Source organism: Lepidothrix coronata, unplaced genomic scaffold (genome assembly GCF_001604755.1).
Source record: "Lepidothrix coronata isolate B3197 unplaced genomic scaffold, Lepidothrix_coronata-1.0 Scaffold42, whole genome shotgun sequence".
NCBI classification, from domain to species: domain Eukaryota; kingdom Metazoa; phylum Chordata; class Aves; order Passeriformes; family Pipridae; genus Lepidothrix; species Lepidothrix coronata.
In genome coordinates, this window is record NW_016690222.1 from 2822741 (window position 1) to 2843591 (window position 20851).

Here is a 20851-nt window from a genome sequence, read left to right on the forward strand (position 1 = left end):
TTTGTGTTCCTCATAAAAAGTCCAAGTACCAAAAACTGAGACATTTTTGTTGCAGTTTTTGTCTGTCAGAGTTAAGATATTCCAGTGTTTCTGGAGCTAGAAAGAATGTGGAGAAAATACAGACATTAGTGTGTTAGAAGTGCTGTGCACCTATGAGAGATGATAGCTCCATGTGCCACTGAGGCAGTGTGCCCACTTGGCAAATTCTGCTCTGGTTGTAGTGCATTTCCCTATCCCAGGAAAAAGAACAGAAATTTAATCTACTGAGAAATCATTTTCTTTTTCTATGATGTCTTTCATTTAATAATTTTTTTAGTGTTGCTTGTAATGGCAGGAAATAAAATATTTCTGTAGAGGTGTTCCTTATTATGTTGGTAGGGTCTCTATGGTGGTTTGAGTTTTTAGAACCTAATTGTGACCTCATCTCAGTAAGCAGTTAAACTTATGTTAGCTTATTTCATCTGAATAATGTCATTAAAATCGGTGAGATATAAATGCAGGTGTCTGTGCTTTGCTCGATCGGGGCCTAGACTCATCCAGTCTAATCCTTTTACATTTTCTGGATGATATCCTCTCATCCAAGAAGTAGTCATGGAATATCTTTAATGAGTCTGTCAGCATGAGGTAGGATTTACAATGCTTTTCGTCACAGGAAGCAGATCTATTAGTGATTATTCGGGGGGGTTGTTTTTATTTTTATGAGAATAAGACGGTTCTGGAAATGTCTGCAGTCATGAGAATGAGTGTCACTGGAGAGAGCTCTTTCTTCAGTCATTTGCCATCTTTTCTGATTATCTATGCTAATCTGTATGCATACAAAAAGATGTATTTTATATGATTTGTCCTTCGCTAGGCTGTTTAGACTGACCCTTGAAATGACCCCCTATTTTCAGAGAGATATTTGTGGTTTTGATCACACTGTCTCAGACCCTCCTGTTTTCTAGAAAATATATTATGCATATTTGCAATTCATATGGTATTTATCTAAGGGTTAAAGTATTAGCATTAGTACTAAAACATGTTAAAATATTTCTGATGAAAATTATTATTTTTCTCAGCATAGTGGGAAATATTTTTGGCCTTTGAAAATGTGTTACGGAAAAGTGAACATTCCTTTGGATTCGAGATACTGACTGAGAAATAAGATACTGTTACTCTCTGTTCATGTTCCTTTCCTTTTTCAGTTTGTTTGTTCTTTTCCAAATGTATGAGTATGTTATTTCTTTTTCAACAGGATTCATAAGATTGTATTAAGCTGCTAAGGAAGTTAGGATAATATCCTTTGAATACTTTTCTTCCCTTGTCCCTCTCCTTCTCCCTGCTGTGTTTATTAGATTCTGCAAAGAAATTCCTATATTTTTTTTTAATCAAAAGTAAAAAGGAAAAGGGGAGGACAAAGGGAAAGAAGGCTTTATATTAGATCTGTCAAAAATTTTCATGTGGACATTTTTTACACCAGCAAGCATCTTTATTTCATTTTTTTCATTTGAAAAGAAATTTCTTTTCTAATTGCTTTATATGTGCAGTAAGCAATCATGAAGTTGAATTGTACTATAAGAAGATGTTTTAAAAATTCAGTATGAAGCAGATTGGGCAGTACTGTATTGCCCTCTGTTTTAACTACCAATGTTAAGTGGTAGGTTTTATCACTTGGGCAAAGTATTGCATAAAAATAGCAATCTCAAAGGAAAAGTGTTTACTTAGCATTTACTGATGTCAGTCTTATTTTTTACTATATGCACGAGTGAAAAACATCCTACAGGTAAGATTGAATTTCAGTTTTATTTTTTTTATTTTAGCTTGGCTTTTCTTAGTGTGCATATAATCAGATGCCAAGGAAAGATTGATTCTGCAAAGCTTTGACTACTCAAGTTCTAGTATAGGATGTTATTTAAATATATGTTTGACTTAGAACATGTAAGTACTGGCTAAATACACCAACAGAAGAGCAAACGCTTATTCACATTAGCTTTTTTTTCAGTTGCCCCTTAAAATTTTTTCCCTCTCTGGTGGCTTGTCAAGATTAGGTCAGAATATCTAAATTCAGAGAGCCGGGAACAAAATTACATATATATCAGGGAAGGAGTTACTTGCAAAATCTCAGTGGGAGTAACTGTCAGTCTGCAGGTGGATGAATTTCAGGAACTGAGGCAACTGAAGAATTACTTTATTAGTGGGAATTAAGAAGCTAAAAATACAACTTTTAGGAACTAAAGATTGGAACTTTCCTTCCTTGTTGGGTTGTTGAGAGGTTTTTTGTTGTTTCTTTTTTAAAAAATAACTCTTGGTCTCCATACACTGTCATGTTTCTTTGATATTTAAACCTTCTTTGTTATTTTCATGACAGTATATTTAAGTTTTATTAGTGTGGGGTAGCACTGCCATTTAGTACAGTAAGCATGAAGTCAATGGTTTGTAGAAAAGAATGGTCATTTAAACTAACAGCAGAAACCACAGAAGTAACAATCTGGTCTTGGTTCAGTTGCCTGAAGTTTAAATGTTCTGTAAGTATTGACACACGCTCCACTTTGTGCCTTGGATATCTGAAAGACTGCTTGTGTAACTGCCATTGCAATAGCTGCCTGTGCAAAGTCAAGTAAATAAATGAAGACTTTGCAAATTCAGACCTATGCTAACATTTTCATTTGAGTGTTCAGTACTTGGCCGAGAAAAAAATTGGCAACAACTACAAGTAAAAAAAATTAAAAAATATTTTCAACTGCGCCGGAGAGCACAAATGTCTGGAACTACTGCACCTTTGTGCGGTTTGGGTCTGATTATGCCAGCTGCTTCCCTCGTGTGCTGACAGAAATATTGGAAGGTTTGCTTGCTTGCCTTCTTCCAGGTTTGACTTGCAACACAACTCAGTGAGGAAGCCTATTTTTTCTTAACTGCAGGTTCTTGGTACACTATAATTTTCCCTGTGCAGAACAGCTTCTTGGTTTTGAAAGGGTTTGTAGGTCTAAGTGGAACTAGAGACGTTTGTCTAAATGGTTGCAGTCCTTATGCTTTTTTTTAAATGTATACAACCTTGCTGTTTTGCCCAGCTAGTGGGGCTGGCATAAATTGGCATGACTGCACTGAGTCAGCTACCATAGTGGCTTGCTGCTTGCAAATTGCTTTTGGAAAAGGCAAGCTACCAGCAAGAGCTGTTGCACAGCCAACAATATGGTATATGTTCAGGTTCCAGAAAAATTGTAGGTTTTCAAATAAGAGTTATCACTATTAGAATTACTTCATGGAGAAAATGAATATCTGGTCAAAAGTTGTTAAATCAAACAAAGCATCAGTGAAGCAGATTGCAAAGAAGTGTTTTTCTCCCTGTCTTTAGAAGATTTAAAGGATCTCTCCCCAGCATGAGACTAGAGATTAAACATCAGATTCAGGTGAGAATGTTGCTATCACGGGTAGGATTTTGATTCTGGGTCTGAGACCTAGTGCAGAGAGTTTGTTTAGTTTTTTGGGTGATTGGTTTTTTGGTTTTGTTTTGTTTTTTTTTTTCTTCTTCTTTTTTTTTCTGTAAAAAGAGATTGATCCATTCTTTATTTTGATACATTTTAAACAGTACGTATTCAGAAAATATTTTTCTGAAAAACTGTGGCTGCTTGGACAAAACTGCTTACAATTTCAGACAAGGAGATAAAAACCCAAAACAATAAAGAGCAGCATCATTCTGCATTCCAAGACAAAGGATTTTAAAGTGGAAAGATTTTTTTTTCAATTATGTTTTTATACATAATTGACAATTCATGGATCCATTGTTGAGCAACTTAAAGAAAAAGAAATTTGTTATTTGGTTATGAAATTGATTTTGAACACACATCAGTAGTCAAAATCCATTATCTCTGGTTATAGGATGTTACAACAGCACTAAATAATTAATGAATTTATTTGATTTGTTGAGCAACAAAAAAATAGATTTTTTTTAATAAATAATTCATATTTAGTTAGTTTAAAATGTGGAAGGGACAATTGTGTTATGTAACCTCATGCTTTGTGAAGGCATGGTTAATCCTGATGAGATGTTTAAAGTGATGATTTACTTCTGTGTAAATGGGTATCTGTTGCACATCTTTAAGATGTGCTGCCATACTTTAACTGTGAATGTGGAGTTAGTCTGGTGGGAATTCAGCACAGAAATTTAGCTAAGACATATTTGTATAACTGTATTTTAGTGTGGGAAGTAGAAAGCCTAATGCCTAATTTAGGAATAATTTAGACTTTATATCACCTTTGGACTTTAAAACTGCATGTCAGTAGTTTCTAAGTGTTTTATTAGGCTATTATATCAATGCCACTTTTGAAAATGCAATTGCAATCTGAAATGATTGTTGATATTCTCATAAATGCTCTTTGAACAGCATTAATTTTTTTCCCCCTTTCCATGCTTCAGCAAATTTACAGCTGTTTTCTGGATAGAGTGCTGCAATTTATACTGAAACAAATGCTTTTCTAGAATTAGACCAATTATATGAGGTGGCAGACAAAATCCTATTGTCTTTTGAAGCTGACCAGAGTTGTTCTCATGTACTGGTTGAATGCTGTGGAGATTATCCTTCCAGTCACCACCAGCAGATTTGCTCAGGATTTGTTCTCACACAACCAGTGTAGAAACAAAGGAGTTGGCATCGGCTGAGGTACCAAACGTTACCCTTCAGTAAACCTGTTTTATATTTATGTTAAATTTAAATGAAATCTCTGTAGTTTCTCCTCTCCAGAAATAAGTATATATTCTGGCCTTGGCCTTCGGTTTTATCATCTGTGCAATTTACAAAGAATAAGTCATATCTATAAATGCAGTTTTTATATATAAGCTTCCAAAGACATCATTCCCCCTAGTGTTCATGTTCCCTTTTCTGAAGTGAATGGTTTAAAGGTTATTACCAAGAAAAAACAGCAGAATAATTGTTGTCTGTCTTGGGAACCATAGTGTTTTCTTTCTCATAGTGATATTATATTCTTTCCACAGAAAATTTCAGACCTTCGTAGTGGTTTTGGTTCAAGTATTATTTTTCTTACTCTGATTTGCTGTTATCAAAATCTTGATGCTTTGTTGCTTATGTATTCTTATGCTTAAGTATATTCTCCCTGACTCTGCCAAGTACTTACCTCTCCAACTCATTCTACCCTGAAAGTCCTCACTTAATTTCTTCTTCATTCTGCAAGTTTTTCCTTTTTTTAAAGCACCCCAGAGCTCTAGTGTATTTGTATTTGATTGGCAACCTTCCGATTTTTTTGTTTGATTTTAGAACAATGCAATTAGAAAGGTTTATAGAGTAAGATATTTTATGTGCTCATTTTATGAGTATAGCTTTATTGTCATGATCTTAAATGGCTATGACATGAATTTTCTGTGCTGGGTGAGTTATTAACAACTTCTTAACTCCTACCTTCAGAATAACCTTTTTTTATTTTATTTTATTATATTTTTCTAAATCTCTTTTAATGATGCCTTCTAGGTAAAGACATAATTTCATGGGAACTTCTGAAAAGAGAGCTTTTTGGCTGAAGCTTTGCTTACTTTGTGACCTACATGTATATTTTGACAATCAAGGTTGCTTCATGACTGTTCAAATACTTTTGCCTTTCAAGGGAGTGAAATAAATAATTCACAAAGCATATTTTAACTGAATGTCCAAACACAGATATATTTGTCTTGAAATGTAAAGGCTTATTAAATTAAATGCTTAATAATTGATTCAGATATAAAGCTGAAATTCTCATAGCTCTGGAATGCTGCTAAGTTGACAAGATACACCAAGAAAGCAGAACAAAAGTAGATTGATCTCTTGCAGTCATTTTTGTACTTCTTTACATTTTATCCAGATGGATCATTCTAGTGACCAGAATCACAGCCAGGTTCATGCCAGTTACAAAATTGCACTGCTTGCTTTGGGCCATTTTTATATCCCAAACTTGACCTTTTCGTAGTGTCACATATTCCAGGTGCTCAGAAAAGTTAAAAAAAAACAACTAACAAACAAACAACAATATTGATAAGCTTATCAAGGTTACTTTTCCAGTGTAAGATTGTTTTATAAGAAAGCCCCTGAGGTTTTGTCTAGACTAAATGACTTTTGAGAATAGGACTAGTAGAATATCCTATTGAACTTTGTATTCTACATCTTCATGGATTTTACCTTGAGGGATTTTTTTCATCTTTTACACTAAAATTGCTGGCACTCCATTTTACTTAATCGTTCCTTAATTAGAATATACTCTTATTTTAATATGTGCTTTAAAACTTCAGTATTTAAGAAATACTGTAATCTGCTTTCTACTCACTACTTAATGTTACACTATCATGTTACACTATCATATAAAACATGGAACAAGTGTCAAGCCCATCACTGAACATGATGGTATTTTATTCTGAATTCATGAAATATTGGGGGAAAAAAGTAGACTTCACTGTGTTTTATGGGCTGTATTTGTCAGAGGGTGGGAAGGGAAATCAAACAATATGTAATTTAAATGTTTCCCAATATCAGTTGCCTGCAGAAGGATATATTTTGTAGTTGATGATTCTCAGTCCCAAAACAATAGGCATGCTTTTTTTTAAACTCTAGTTTTTTATCCTTTATATCTCTCATTTTCGCTAGTTCTCTGGACTGGATTGACTTCTTTTTGTTTATTGTCATCCTAGACTTGGTTTCTCTATTTATTTTGTTTCTTTTCTCTCTATGTGAGCTTACATTGAATTGATTGGAACTAAAAGTATAATGCTTCGAACTTAGAATTGAATCCCAGTTGTGATTTTTTTACTGCCTGTAGCTCTGTTTACCCTGAGTGGATGAAAATGATTTCCATGTGAATCTCCTTTTGCATGTAGCATTTGGATTTTGGACTAAGCTTGACTAACCGCTAGGTAACAACTTTTGACAAAAGAATCGTTCATATTTCATTTGTTAGATCCACAAAATAATTTACTTTTCTCCAATAAATATCTTCTTGGAGATTGTGCAGACTCTGGTTTCTACTCACTTTTTGATACTTCCTTATGTCTTTTTTTTATTTTCCATCTTTGACAGATTTCTTCTGCCCTGTGTTCATTTGAAATTGATTGCAGCAACTGACCATTTGTTTGAAAAATTAACTTACTAACAAAATTAGGGTTACCATATGTCCTATCTGAGCTGAACAGAGTTCTGTTCTTTACTGCTTCCAAGTTTCTACAAGAATCTATTTCTCTAAATAGCTGATACTTTAAGTGTTGGATAGCAATCCTGAAAACTCAGTTCTATGAGAATTTTGAATTAGAAGTGCAACTAGAAGAGATAGCATAGTTTTATGCATGACCAGTGAATGACAGGAGCTTTCCTCTCTCTGTAATTCCCTGTGAAAATACTATGCACAGCGAAAGCGAAAGCAGGTAACAAAATGCAGGTTGAATTTTGACAGATAAAACTGAGTTATCTGTATCTCTTTGGGAGAAGCGTAGTTGCTTTGGGTGGATAATCTCTCACATGGAACCATATCAGAATCTCTATTCAAATCATAAGCTGGTAAGACAATGAAAAATAAAGCTTTGCCATGGCCTGAACAACCCTTTCCCCCCTATATTTATAAGGAACAATCTAAATAGTTCTTTTGCAGCCTTTTCAGTTTTAATGTTACAAAATTAAAATACAAAGAACTTCCTAAGCATTGTAATTTTGCAAGTGATTGAGCTGAATGTGTGTGCTTTTAGTTTAGTAGATGGTAGAGAACTGAATGGATAGGGAGACAAAGCTACCATGTATGTTTTTTATTCTATTTTCTTTTCTTCTTATTGTACATCCCACAGCAGTACCTATGTATTTCCAACCTGTTGTATAGGTGACATTTTTCTTCTTCTTTTTTTTTTTTTTTGTTACACCCTTAACATATAATTAGAAATCAGCAGCCATGAGACTGAATTTCCAACCCCATTCACAATTTAGACTCAAACAATACTAGTAGGCCCCTAAAATGTTACCACTGTCACCTGTATTTTGGATGTCGAGTGCCATCATTGATTGATTTCTAGCTAAGCTATTGTTAGGCTTTAAAAAAAATAAAATCTTACTTTGCTTCTTAGCTTAGATTATTGTTAGGGATGCATTATTCTTATTGCTCTTTTCCATAATACTTTTCATATATGTGTTCTTCCAGAAACTGTACAATCACACTTCAGTTCATTATCAGTCTGTGAAGTGTTATGATCCCAATAAGTGCAGTGAGACAGTGTCACTGACTAAGGAATTTTGCTGCTGCTGGTAGTGTCTGAAGAAAGATCATTTTTGTGTTACTCTATATGATGTCAAAGTTGTTGGCCGTGCATATGGGCATCCTGTAAACACAGCAATAGGAGTCTCAGCATAAGGAAAAATGTTTCGGCTTTTCACTAAGGAACGTGACTACTCAGATGTGAAGAGACTCCCCATACATTTTGCAGTATTTTTCGGTTTTATCCAGGATACAGAGGTTTCCCAGATCCAAAAGCCCGTATGAATTGGTTCTGGCATCATTTTTCGAAAAAGACAGAACTCCCTAATTTGCGGAGATGTTTCCAGACTTTCTCTCCTTCCCTTAGAGTCCTGCTTGGTGTGAGGGAATGTATCCATACTGCAAATGCTGTATTACAGGAATTTCAGTTTATTCTCACAATCCTATGTTCCCTGTTGTTTTGGTCTCATACTTTTTATTATCAGCAAACTAAAATAGAATATATGCTTTTGAAAAATATAACAGTAGCAGAAGAAGCACAGATATTATTTATGTGAACAGATTAGTGACTGAGATATATTATGTATCTCACTTTAAAAGGCAATGTACTTGTAGCTAGCAGGAAATTGAGAAATTTTTGGACACTGTGCAACTATCTGGTTTTTGCATAGGTGTTTCAGCAGCAGAAGGCATAGCAACAGTTGGATAGTGACTATTCATTTGCTGAGGCAAAAGCAGATTTAAACAATTATGACTTTGACGGTGCCACAGGCAACGGAGTATCAACTCGACCACGTGACTTTTCTATAGGTAGAAACATTCTTAAAATAAAGTTGTGTATATTTTCGGAAGTGTTGAAAACATCCTTCACTGAAGAAGTAATTTCTGCTTCCAATTTTCTATGAACAGCTTGCAAATCAATTTAAGGCGTGTCGCACACTTGATGTGAATAGTCAGACATCTCCATTTCATGGCAGGGGTTTTCATAGGCAGGCAAGGCAAGTCAGCCTGCTTCCTCCTCTCTAAAAGATTAATTGCTAGTTCTGAGAATGGATATTCTGAAGTGTGCCTAAATGCCATTTTCTTTGTATTAGTAAAACATTAAGGAAATATATGAATATGCAGGATTGGGGTCTTTTCCGCTGTGTATGAATGTGGTCTGGTGGGACAACTTGCCGTCATCAGACAAAGCACTGGAGGAGAGACAGTGCCAGTGAAGTTGTTTTTTCTTTGCCTGATTCTTTCAATAGGAAGAGCAAAATGGGGTGACAACAAGCCCTATATATGTGCCAAAACTATAAGCATCAGTGGATTGATTAAACTACCTCTCCCTGAGCCCATTTATGCATTTTTTTCAGAAGTCTGTGAGACTAGAAGCAAGCATTAAAAAAAAAAATTAAAAAATCACATGAGTCTGGGAGTGGTGCTTCACAATATCAGGATTGAAACTGGCAACCTTTTCTTGACAGATACATTTGCCTACCAATAAGACAGGCCAAAATGGTAGAAGAGATGTGTAGCTTGCACATTTGGTTGCACCTCCCATGCCCTTTTCTTAAGCAATCATTTACTGTTTATTATGATGGGAAACAATAATGCTTTAACAAAACATAAGTAACTCAGATTAATCAGTTGCTTTGCAGGCAGACTCTTCCTGAGTTCCCTGGGGTTTCTATCAGCAAATTGTAGTAATGATGCTGATTTGCACAGAGCTATTGTTTCAGCTGTAAATACCTGAATTGATTACCCAGGAGCCCTGGTCTCGATGTAGCATTGTTTTGCTTTGTTCTTTATTATGTTAGGTATCCTGCATAGCGGGGGGCCTGTAACCACGGCAGAGTCACCTTGGGACTTCCAAGTATGGTAATCTAAATGAATTCTTTGTTGCTGTAAATTACAAACAGAACAACAGCAGCCTGCTCCCACTTTTATAAATATGTATGGTTTCCCTGCCAGTGAAAATATGGCGAGGGATAGATCAAAGTGAATTAGTACCTGTCAAGCAAATTTGATAGGTAATTTTGTGCTTTAATTTTATTCCTTTTTCTCTGTATTGTGACACAATAACAAAATTAACAGTTTTACTCTCCTTATACCAAAAGCTGTTGACCACACTAAAAGTTGTTTTCAGAATAGGCAGCACTGACAAGTGATTCTTCTATACAGACTATTTTGATACCACATCTGGTGCATATGTAGTGCCCATAGTAGGGATAGGTACTTGTACATGGTGAGGTATGGACTCTGTCTTACTGTGTGCATCTGAAACAGTGCCAGCTGTGTAAAAAAATTGTCTGATCTCTTCTAGTTCTTATGATAGGACTGCTTTCCTCTCCCATCTCTTTTTCTCTCTTCCTTGTAAAATGGGAGTTTCTGGATGAGCCTCACTTTAAAGGGGCTGAAATATTCCAAGAAACATCAACATTTCTTTCTTTCCATTTTCAGTTTCAACCTGTAATTATCACTTAGCAAATGAGCCATCTTTAAAGCGGGTGGCATCTCTTCACCTTAAAATAGTCTCTTAGACAATAAATGATCTTCCTTGACAAAGCAATTATTTTCTGCTGTCCTCACACACCTAGCAAAGATCTGAAAATAGACCTCTTAAAAGAAATATTTTTGTGAAGATCAGAGATGAGATTAAAGAAAAACCATCTACTAATTTGGTAGGGATAGCCAGGTCTCACAAACAACTTTTGTATTTTGCAAACCCAGATGTGCAGATAGATCCTAAAGATGTGTGTTAGCCAAGGGGGACTCCTTCCAGGAGGAACAATGTAAAACAGACAGGAGAAACCAGAGGAACTGGGACAAAATAGCCGGAGTTTTCTGTTGCTTCTTTCCTTTTCTTAGTATACTAAGAGGCTAGAATTTATTTGTCTTGAGATAAAAGGAATGAAAAAAAGGAAACGTTTTCATTATTCCTTATTGTTGGTATTGTTCTGCCAAAGCATCTAAATAGCGTATACATACTTCCTGGAAACAACATTCCCTTGAAATTAATTTTAATAAAAAATGAATGGTTCTGTGATGGGTACATTACTCAACCCTGCAGCAATAAATTAAGGACACATACCCCAAGGAGAAGTCTTGCCCAAAACAATCATGTTCCTACAGAGTAGAAGTCTAAGATTCTGGAACATTGCAATTGTGAGAAATTAGATCCTGATTCTACAAGCATATGTTAGCAACATTAGTGCAAGTAGTCTCCAATGCCTTTAACCGGGTAACTGCTTATCTCTGCTATAGAAAAATGAACATTAATGACCTCTGTAGATATTTTTCCAGACCCAGACTCGGATGAATTATTGGGCTTTTTTCTATGTAAATACTCATACACCTCTGTTTCATGGCAGGAGTTTTCATGGACAGGTGAGGCAAGTCAGTTTGCTTTATCATCTCTTAAAAGATTAATTGTAACCACCATGAATCACAAGCCCCAAGCTGTATTTCAGATGTGGAAGGCATGCTTATTTCTGCCTGCCTCAAAGTGAAAAATGTCAAGAGTTAGTAGTTAAGAGTATGCTGGGTTGTGTTAGTCGGTCGTTAGTTTTTTCAAATGCTTTGTGGTAATTGATGCAAACCAAACTACCATGCCAGGTAAGAGTTTAATGAATCTATTTTATAGGTAAGATAATGGTGTAACAGAGGAGCCAGAATCAACACATACAAGGCTATGGGCTTACATGGGGATGCTGAAGTAAGCAACATATGTTTGATAACTACTGAATTCTTGAGTCTTGTTTACTCTCAAGGAACTTGGATCCTTTATCAGTGAGATTATTTGTTGAGTTAACAAAATGCTAATATCCAGGCATTTCTGTTTAAAACTACTGGTCTAGAGAATTTCTCCAACTGACACAGTCAATTGCAGAGTAGGGACAAAAGTCTTCTCTGCACTGCTGCTTCTGTTGGCAGCCAGATTCAGGAATGCCTCCTGCCATGGTGCAGTGTGGGGTTCTGTGGTGGCGTGCTGGCAGCCAGCTGCAGGGCAGCTCCCGCAGGCAGCAGATGGCAGAGAAATTCAACCCCACCTCTGGGCAGACCTCAGGATGCTCATTTTTGTCATCCTGCTTTAGTTTGGTACTTAGCTCCTCAAGAGAAATATCATCTGTGCCTCTGCCTTTGATTTTTTCTACAACAGCAGTGTAACTCCCTGCCTGAGACATCTGGTTATTTCAATACAACGAATAACAAATGGTATTAACATAGTTGTGCTGTTCTTTTCTTGCTTGGCCTCTTGTGGCCAAACAAGGAGTAACATGAATTTAAAACCAAAATATAATAAAAATCTAAGGCTGTATAGTCCATCTGGATATATAGAAGTTCTGTCCACATCTAAATATCAAGCAGCAGAAACAGAGATGGGAAAAAATGCAACTCAAAATAACTCAGTAAATGAAACTTTGTTTCCGTCAAATATATTTTCTGTAGCTGAATTACCTTTGTCAGGCTTTGGCCAGAATGGATCACAGACACTTATTTGTCAGTGCCTTTTATTCCAGTAGTATCAACAATTGCTTACTTTCCAAAAGTTGATGCTGTTTTTGTAATCATTACAGGTTTATGTATATATTTAGAGTCAAACTGGTTGTGTAGGAGCAGGTTTTTTTAGGATTTCAGCTTAAGAACAAAATATGGGAAAGATTGAAATGTTTGGTCCAAATTCTTCCTCTTGTGATTTTGCCAAGCTCCAGTGATAAGGCGAGAATTAGTTTGGCCCATTGAGTCTAAAAGAGCTAAAAGTCAGTTTTGCATGAGAAAACAAAAGAAGTGACTATATGAGTTGAAAAATTACTTTGTTGTTGGAAGGGGGATTTCAATACATTTTTAAAATACATTTTTATGGAATGGCATTGAGAAGACAAATGTATTTTTAAAAGACCAGCAAGAGGAGTTATTTATGTTGTTTATATTCTTTCAAAGAGCTACGTATCCTCCTGAAACGGAGGTTAGGGAGTTCACTATCCTAACAGGAAAGAAAACAATATTCTGAAGAGAAGTCTCAAGTGACTGTAGTATATGGTTTGATTCATCAGTTAGCGTGCCAGGTTAGGCTTGGCTGCCTACCCCATTATCATGATTGTTCTGTCTCTGCTGCTTCAGTGGGGCTGGGTTCTCTCGTAGTCTGCAGCTGAAGAGTTATAAACAGCAGCACAAGGGCAGGAAAGTTCTCTTAGAAATTACTTTCTATTGTTTAGTATCTACAAATATTCTTATTCCAAACTATCGGGATTACAGGTGAACAGATGATATTTCAATAACCATGGTGCATGAGACTGAGATAAGTCTTCAGGATGTAATAAGCTAGCAGATGGCAAAGGAAACAATAGACTTTTTAAGCTTAATGAACTCAGTTTATTTGCTCAAAAGTGTAGGGGTTTGCTGGGGTTTTTTTGAGATAGCTTGTAGCACAGTGATGTGTTTCATTAGGAGTTGGGGAGTTGAAGCTGCACATGAAGCTTTTGGCTGCTGAGATCTGTGCTTGACACAGAGGTTGTGTATAATATACTGCTGAGCTACTATGGCTATACTTGGCACACAGCATCCTCTACAGATATAGGCTAATGTATTCCATGGCAGAATAACAAACTAAAAAGCCATGATGTCTGAGTTTATGAGGGCTTTCCAACTTAGTTTCGCGTAGGGGGTTGTACGCCGTAATTGTTTGTTTCATTAATCAGGAGGATCATTTTAATACTCATTTACAGTTTTGTACCTTTTTAAGATTGCCTTTTTCATAGCTATTATTTTGTATAGGTGAGACATTTGAGAAGAAATAGGAGCCTTCCAACCTATATAAAAATCTTTCCAATAATGCTTGCTATAGTCAGTAAGTGTTGAGATGTCTGCATTTTCCTGACCTTGCAGGTGGCAGAAATCTGCTGTGATACCAGATGTCAGGCTAAAATAAGAAATACAGAGACATTACTAGGACACAAATTACTTCTTTTTTACTGCTAAAATTTAATTCGAAATATACTATGTTGGTTTGTCTCTGAGATTCCAGAGTGCATATTAGGATATTAAATTTTAAGATTTTCAGGCTTAAAAATGTCCTATTTAACATGTACTTACAATCATGTTTGTGCTCTAATTCTGAAGGGTTGAGAACGTTGTCCAAGGTTATAAACTAACAATGGTAGAACTTAAACAGCGTCACCTGAATCTTCATTATGTGTGATGTTCTGGTCACTTCTTTTACCAATTAAGCAGATGCTGAAAAGACATCCTTTCCCTTCAGTTCATACATTGTGCTTCTTGAATACTCAGAAATAGCTTCAAACTGTAATAATATTGTGAAAACTGTAAATAAATTTTGATAATTTTAATCCTTAAGAGAAGAAGGACCACACTCCAAATTTTTTAAAATGTAAATTATATTTGCTAAGTATTCTTGATTCATATTGATCTCTAGAAAATTTAAATTTAAATTTAAAAAAAAGGCAAACATCTGTGTTTATTCATAACTTATTTTTTTCTACAGCATATCACAAACAGGCTTACACAAAATCAAATTTTATGCCTTCTTTGCTGCAGCCTAACCATACCAGAGTCCTTTGCAGTGTAATTAATATGCTTAGTTCAGTACTACAATATGAATGCTTCTTTCTATGGAAACCCTTTCCTTTGGATATATCACTGGAAGCACAAGAATTAGGAGAACTGCATTAGAATTATCCTACCGAGAAATATGATCACTGCTAATATCACATTCTCTATTACTAAAATTCTAAATGTTTGTAGAGAAATCCATATGACTCTCCATCTTCACTAGACCAAAAGAACAGCAAAGACACTTTAAAGCATGAAGGCAGAATGTGATCTGTATCCCAAGATCTGAAAAGTTTGAGGTTTTTAATGCATATATAACTTAAATACTTTACTCTGTTTTTCTCTGAATTATGTTTATTTACTGCAAAGTCAGTAATTTTTGTTTCTATGCTTTGAGGCCAGTTTGTCAAAATTCTTACATAGTCTTTGTTTCCCTTTCTGTTGTTGGTGTTCATTTCTTGCAGTGATAATCATTCTGATTAAATTGCTGTGTAAAACCCATAATTTTTGCTCTTCTGTGTCTTCATATGCAAACAGAGCATGTGTGTGTTTGTGAACAATTGCACATGCATTTGCACATCTGTGCAGGTGTATGGATGTATAGGTGTATATACTTGCATATACCTATGCATATTTATGTATGCTTATGGATGAAAACCTGTAATAGGGAAATAAATATTTAAACTGGCTACATTTGTTCATCTTTGATTTTGTTTTGTTTTTAAATACACACCAAAGATGGTTCACATTCTTTTACTGGCAGATTTATTTCAAATCTCTGAATTAATTGACAGATTACATTGGTTTTTGATGCTAATAGCAGTGCCTTTGCCCTTTACAATAGGAAGGTTAAGGCAATGTAAAAAAGTACAACAAATATGATACATGATCGAAGGTTACAGCAGCCAAGAGTAGATGAGTTGTCCATGGAACACTAAAAGATTAAAAGAGAGTAAAAGGCTAAGGAAGACCAGCTGGCTCTGTAACATATTACTGTTCAGAGTGCATTACTGCTAAATTGAAAAACAGGTTCAAACTGCAGGTTTCCAGGATGCTGCAGAGTGGAATGCATACCAAATGTGGTTACTTCAGCCTGGGTAAAGAGTAAGGGAACATGAACTATTGAATGTTATTGGCACTGTTAGCAGCTGTTTACTCTTTCTCTGGGGCATAGGTTAAGAACAGGGACAAAGCACAAAAATCAAGAGAAAGGAAGTGGATAAAACCAAGCAGGCTTTGGAGAAATTAATCCCTTATCAATTTCAAAGTAGGAATGATATATCTCCTTTAATTTTTTTCAAAATTGTTTATTTTATATGCATGCCTTCAGAATAAACCTATAAGACATTTACAGGGTTTTTTTGACATATACTGAGAAAGGATTATTCTCTCGATCTGAGAGTAGAGATCTGTTACTTTAACCCCACTCTTTATCACAAATGTCTGTGTAACTTAGAGCCCATCTGTGGCCCACTGCCACAGGGTTATAAACAATGTCAACAAGAAGAAGTAAGAAAAAGATGATGCCTAAGTCACCAATCTAAATCTGGAAAAACTTGGGTTCATGTTCCCTTTCTTATACAGACTTCCTTTGCGACCTTCAAAAAATTTCATTGTCTCCGTTAGGGCTAGGTAAGAATGTGTGCTATATATTCTGTACTTTTGTACATAACATATCAGTACACAAAATAGTTTTAAAAAAACAAAACGAAACAAAACAACTGTCAATTGGAAATGGTTTGTAAAGGTCTGGTTCATAACTGTGAAATATTGGCTAGTGTTTCCACACACCTACCAAGAGCAAGAGATCATTCATCATTCTCAAAATGGGATTTTTCCTTTTTTTTTTTCCTTATCCATGGAATGAAACTGAAAAAAGTTAATTTGAATTAAAATTGGCTAATTTTTTTACTGTGCCAAAATGGTAGGTATTCATGCAAAGGCCTGCACCGAGGCAAGTGAATTCTTCCACAGAGAAGAGGAAGATTGTATTCTAAGGTGGATACTTAGCACTTATTTTATGTTCTCTAAGGCAATATATTACTTACAGTTCACGATATCAGTGAGTATGGTTTGTAAAATAGTATTTTAAAAGAAGTCTCTCCTCTTTTTATTTTTTGTTCTTTGTTGTAAATTGGCTTTCCACTTTTCTTGTGATTAGATCAGACTTTGCTGAGAAAAAACATCTTTATATAATCTCTGGCGTAACGGTTTCGAAGTAATTTTCCCAAAAAGCATCTTTAATATCTGTATCTGGTATATTTTGTGTGTTGCAACAAAACATCTGTTCAGCTTCTTCAGGAGCAATGTGCAAAGAGCAGATTGAGTTTCGTTATTTACATCTCATAGCAAGCAAGACTCGGATAGAAGATCTCTTTCCTACTTTTCTTTCCATGGAAGCCTCCAATCATATATGGTAAATAAAATGGCTAATGGATTAGGAAGGAAGATTTTTAATAACTTCTTTGCATACACCTCTTTACACTCTGCAATGCTTTAATCCTTTAAATTTTTTCCCTAAAACAATATCCAGTTGTTATCATGTCTATATATATACAGGAAAGTCTTTTGAGCCATTATTTGGAGACAGTTGTGAATTGCAGAAATATTTATGATCAAGGAGATCACTTTGGGAAAAAATAATCAAAATACAGTTTTATTAAAGACAGTTCTCATTACTGAGGTAGTGTGTAGTAAGAAAATCACTGTAGCTTTATTAGTGCAGGATATAATGACTTGCATGACTACTATATAGTTTTCCAAAAGAAGAGAATAAAAATAATGAATACTGCTGGAGAAAAAAATAGTTTGTCTTCTGCTCTGTAAAAAAATCTGGTTGCATGTTAATGTAATTTTAATGTATTAATTGACTTCCAAAATATCTGTCAGAGAATAAAAAAAAAGAAAAAAAATCTTTAAAGCTAAAGTTCCAGAAGACAAAACATTTTAAAATTAAACATAACATTTTAAAATCACAGTACTAAATATTATACTATCCTTTAACAGATCTATAAAAATAGTTAGATTATTGATTATATCTTTTTAGCCTACGGACATATTGTACAATATTCTTAGTGCCAGCCCTGTGAACCCTTTAAAACTAAAGGGAAATTCTAGTCATCAATGAAATTTTAACTGTTTACTGAAGCAGCAACTTACTAGGGTAGATAAACTGGCATCATTAAGAAAGGCTGATATTGCAACTTAAATTACAGAATAAAAATCTGTATTATAGATGTTTTTATTCGAGGATATTTGTGTATTATTATTGTTTATGCACTAGAAAAACTTGGCTTTACGTTAGTCCGTATTGGAAAGTGTGTATACTTTTTTTAACTGTACTTACAGCTAACTATGCATCACAGCCATGACAGTCTGGCACAAGTGGCAGTGTGATGTCTTGGATCTAGTATTTGAATGCAGGTGCCGCACTGAGGCCATGCATTGCTAGTAGAAGATAAGGTTAGGGTACAAAAAAGAAAAAGGCCAGTTGAGACTTTCCAGACTTTTCCTTTACCAGAAGTCTTTAGCATTTCTTTCTGTCTGTGTGGGAAGGTCTTTTTTGGCATCGTGATGTCTGATCTCGTCTTTGCCACTTCTGAGACTCTTTTTATGCCTGTACACACTGAATGATGGGAGATAGGTGGGAGTAAAGAGCAACTGGCAATGCATCCTGGTCCCTTTGCGCTTCGCTCTTTTAACACAAGTAAACTGTCTTTCAATAAATAAAAAAAAAGGGGGGGGAGTGACTTTTATATTATTCTTTTGAGCAGCTGAAGCAGCTCCTAGTATTCCCTTAGGGCTTTCAGGAGCACAGTTGTGATGTTGTCAACAAAGGAAAAATAGCACAGCAAAGCGAATGCAGTGCTCTTGTTCATCTGTACGTGGACTGATGCAGCTTTGGAGCAGCAGCTGCTGCCTTTTCTTAGCAATGAGTTCTATGCATGTGAGTGCAGAGTAGCCATGAAACTGCCTTGTTATCCCTTTGAAAAACAGCATTGTTTAAAAATAATCCAAAGGAGCTTTATTTATTATTAACAGTAAACTGTAAGCACCCTGGTGTCCGAGTGAGCTTGGGCTGGGAAGGGTAATGAGATTTCTGTTCCAGAATATGGTTTTTGTTTGATTTCCTGACTTGTGGTCAGGCTGACCTGCTGCTTGATGTCTTGGCCAAACTTGTGGTCATGAGATAAGGAATGAAGTTAAGGCAGAAAGATGTGACAACAGAAGATGAGGAGACAGGTTAAGTTTAATGTAAGTTGTGGGAAAAAAAGATATGGATAATTAGCTTTTCTTATATTGTGGGCTTCAGAAAAATATGAAAATGGTTGCAATAATAGGGAGAACAAAGAAAAGAGATATTAGAAACTAGAGATGCTGGATAATAATAACTCTATAAAGTTCTGCCAAGTCTGTAAAGAATGAGTAACTCTCTTTGTGTGGCCTAGTATAAAACATACCTCTGTAACCTTCTCCAACGGCAACTCCACTTGGGCATGGGAAAATCACTTGGTGTTTTGTTGTGACCCCTATGATATAATCAGGACATACTAAGAGTAATGCAAATTCTTCCCTCCTGCGTGGTGGGTTAGACTTGGCTGAAAGCCATACTCCCATCCAGCTGCTTGCTTACTCCCTCGCTGCTATCAAGAAAAGGAGGAAGAAACCTCATGAGTCAAGATAAAGACAGGAAGATCCCTTACCAATTACTGTCATGACAAAATGGACTCAACTTGGAGAAAATAAACTTCTTGTATTGCCAATTAAAATAAATATTTAATCAACAAAGTCAAGAATCTGTCACAATTCCTCTTCGTAGTGCTGCTCTTCAGATAAAGCGTATTTACCTCTTTATATGTTTCTTTTTGTCACATGTAGCAATTAGCTTACCCCTGAGATCTAGCAGAAAACAGAGGGCAAATTTTCAGAAGCACTGGTTGGATTCATGTGGAGAATTAAAAACAAATGCAGATGTATTCGAAAGGCAGAATGCATGGGCTGAAGCTGTTTAAAAACAAGGATGGGAAGCTGTTTAAAAACAAGGATGGGAAGAGGTGTTTTGTTATGGCAAGCTGCATTTCAAGAAGTAAATTATTTTAATACTTGCCAAGTCTGCCCTGGCTTCTGGGTAGCTGTTGCATTCCCAGGACAATGTCAATAGTAGCACTGGCTGCTCTATCTCTCTTAACTTCCCAGATTGGCACCCAGGTGTGGAAACTACAGTGGCCGTTCTGAGTGACTGCCTTTGCAAGCGGAGGTAGTTCTGTGACTTGATACATCCCTTCGTGCTGGTATATTAGGGCTGACCTTGGCAATTATTGTAATCTTCCAGATATTTCTCACCTGTTGTCCATCTTGGAAGCAGACTTAACTCAAATATCACTTCAACAGCTGCAGATTTCTGAATGTCTCAATAATGGTCAGCAGCTTCACAGACTGGGAAAGTTAGCTGTTTCTCTGTTTTTCAGTGCTTGGCTACAGCTGTTCTACACCTGTTATAGGACTACAATTGTACAATTCTTCAACTTCTATAGAATGATGATTTCAAGTATTAAATATATATATAAAAATAATTTGAAGTAGTTATATATATTTAATACTTGAAGTAATTGTCCTATAAAATTTGAGAGTTTAATCCAATTATAATATTATACATATGTATGTATATAATTTCACATAAATAAGGTGGTAAATCACATATTCATGTTAGTGTAAAAATTACTGTAATTTAACTCTATCTCACAAAGAATATCCTGAGGTGCTTTAGAATTTATGAGGTACTATATTGATGATGTCTTGTTTTCATCAAAAGACTATGAGGGTAGAAAAGTCAAGCACTCCAAAACTGTAAAATAAGAAATCGCAAAGAAGGCTGACCACAGTTTTCTCCATCAAAATCCTTTCAAAAATAATTTCTATTTTAAAAAAGTTTAAAGTCAGTGTTGTCTGTATGTTTCTTTTCACTACAAGTGAATGATCCAAAATATTTTATTTGATAAATTTTAAGAAATCTATTAAGAAATGCTGATGCAAAGCCTTGCGAGAGCAGAAATTTTATTTGTCAAATATCCCCTTTGTTCTCTATTGGTTTAGGACCGTCATTCATGCA

At 35.4% G+C, this 20851-nt stretch overlaps 1 protein-coding gene across 3 annotated transcripts in view; it reads left to right on the forward strand.

The window, feature by feature from the left end:
- The window catches only part of PARK2 (parkin RBR E3 ubiquitin protein ligase), a 706473-nt gene that overhangs the window by 364237 nt on the left and 321385 nt on the right, over positions 1 to 20851 (forward strand). The gene's annotated exons all lie outside the window — the stretch shown is intronic.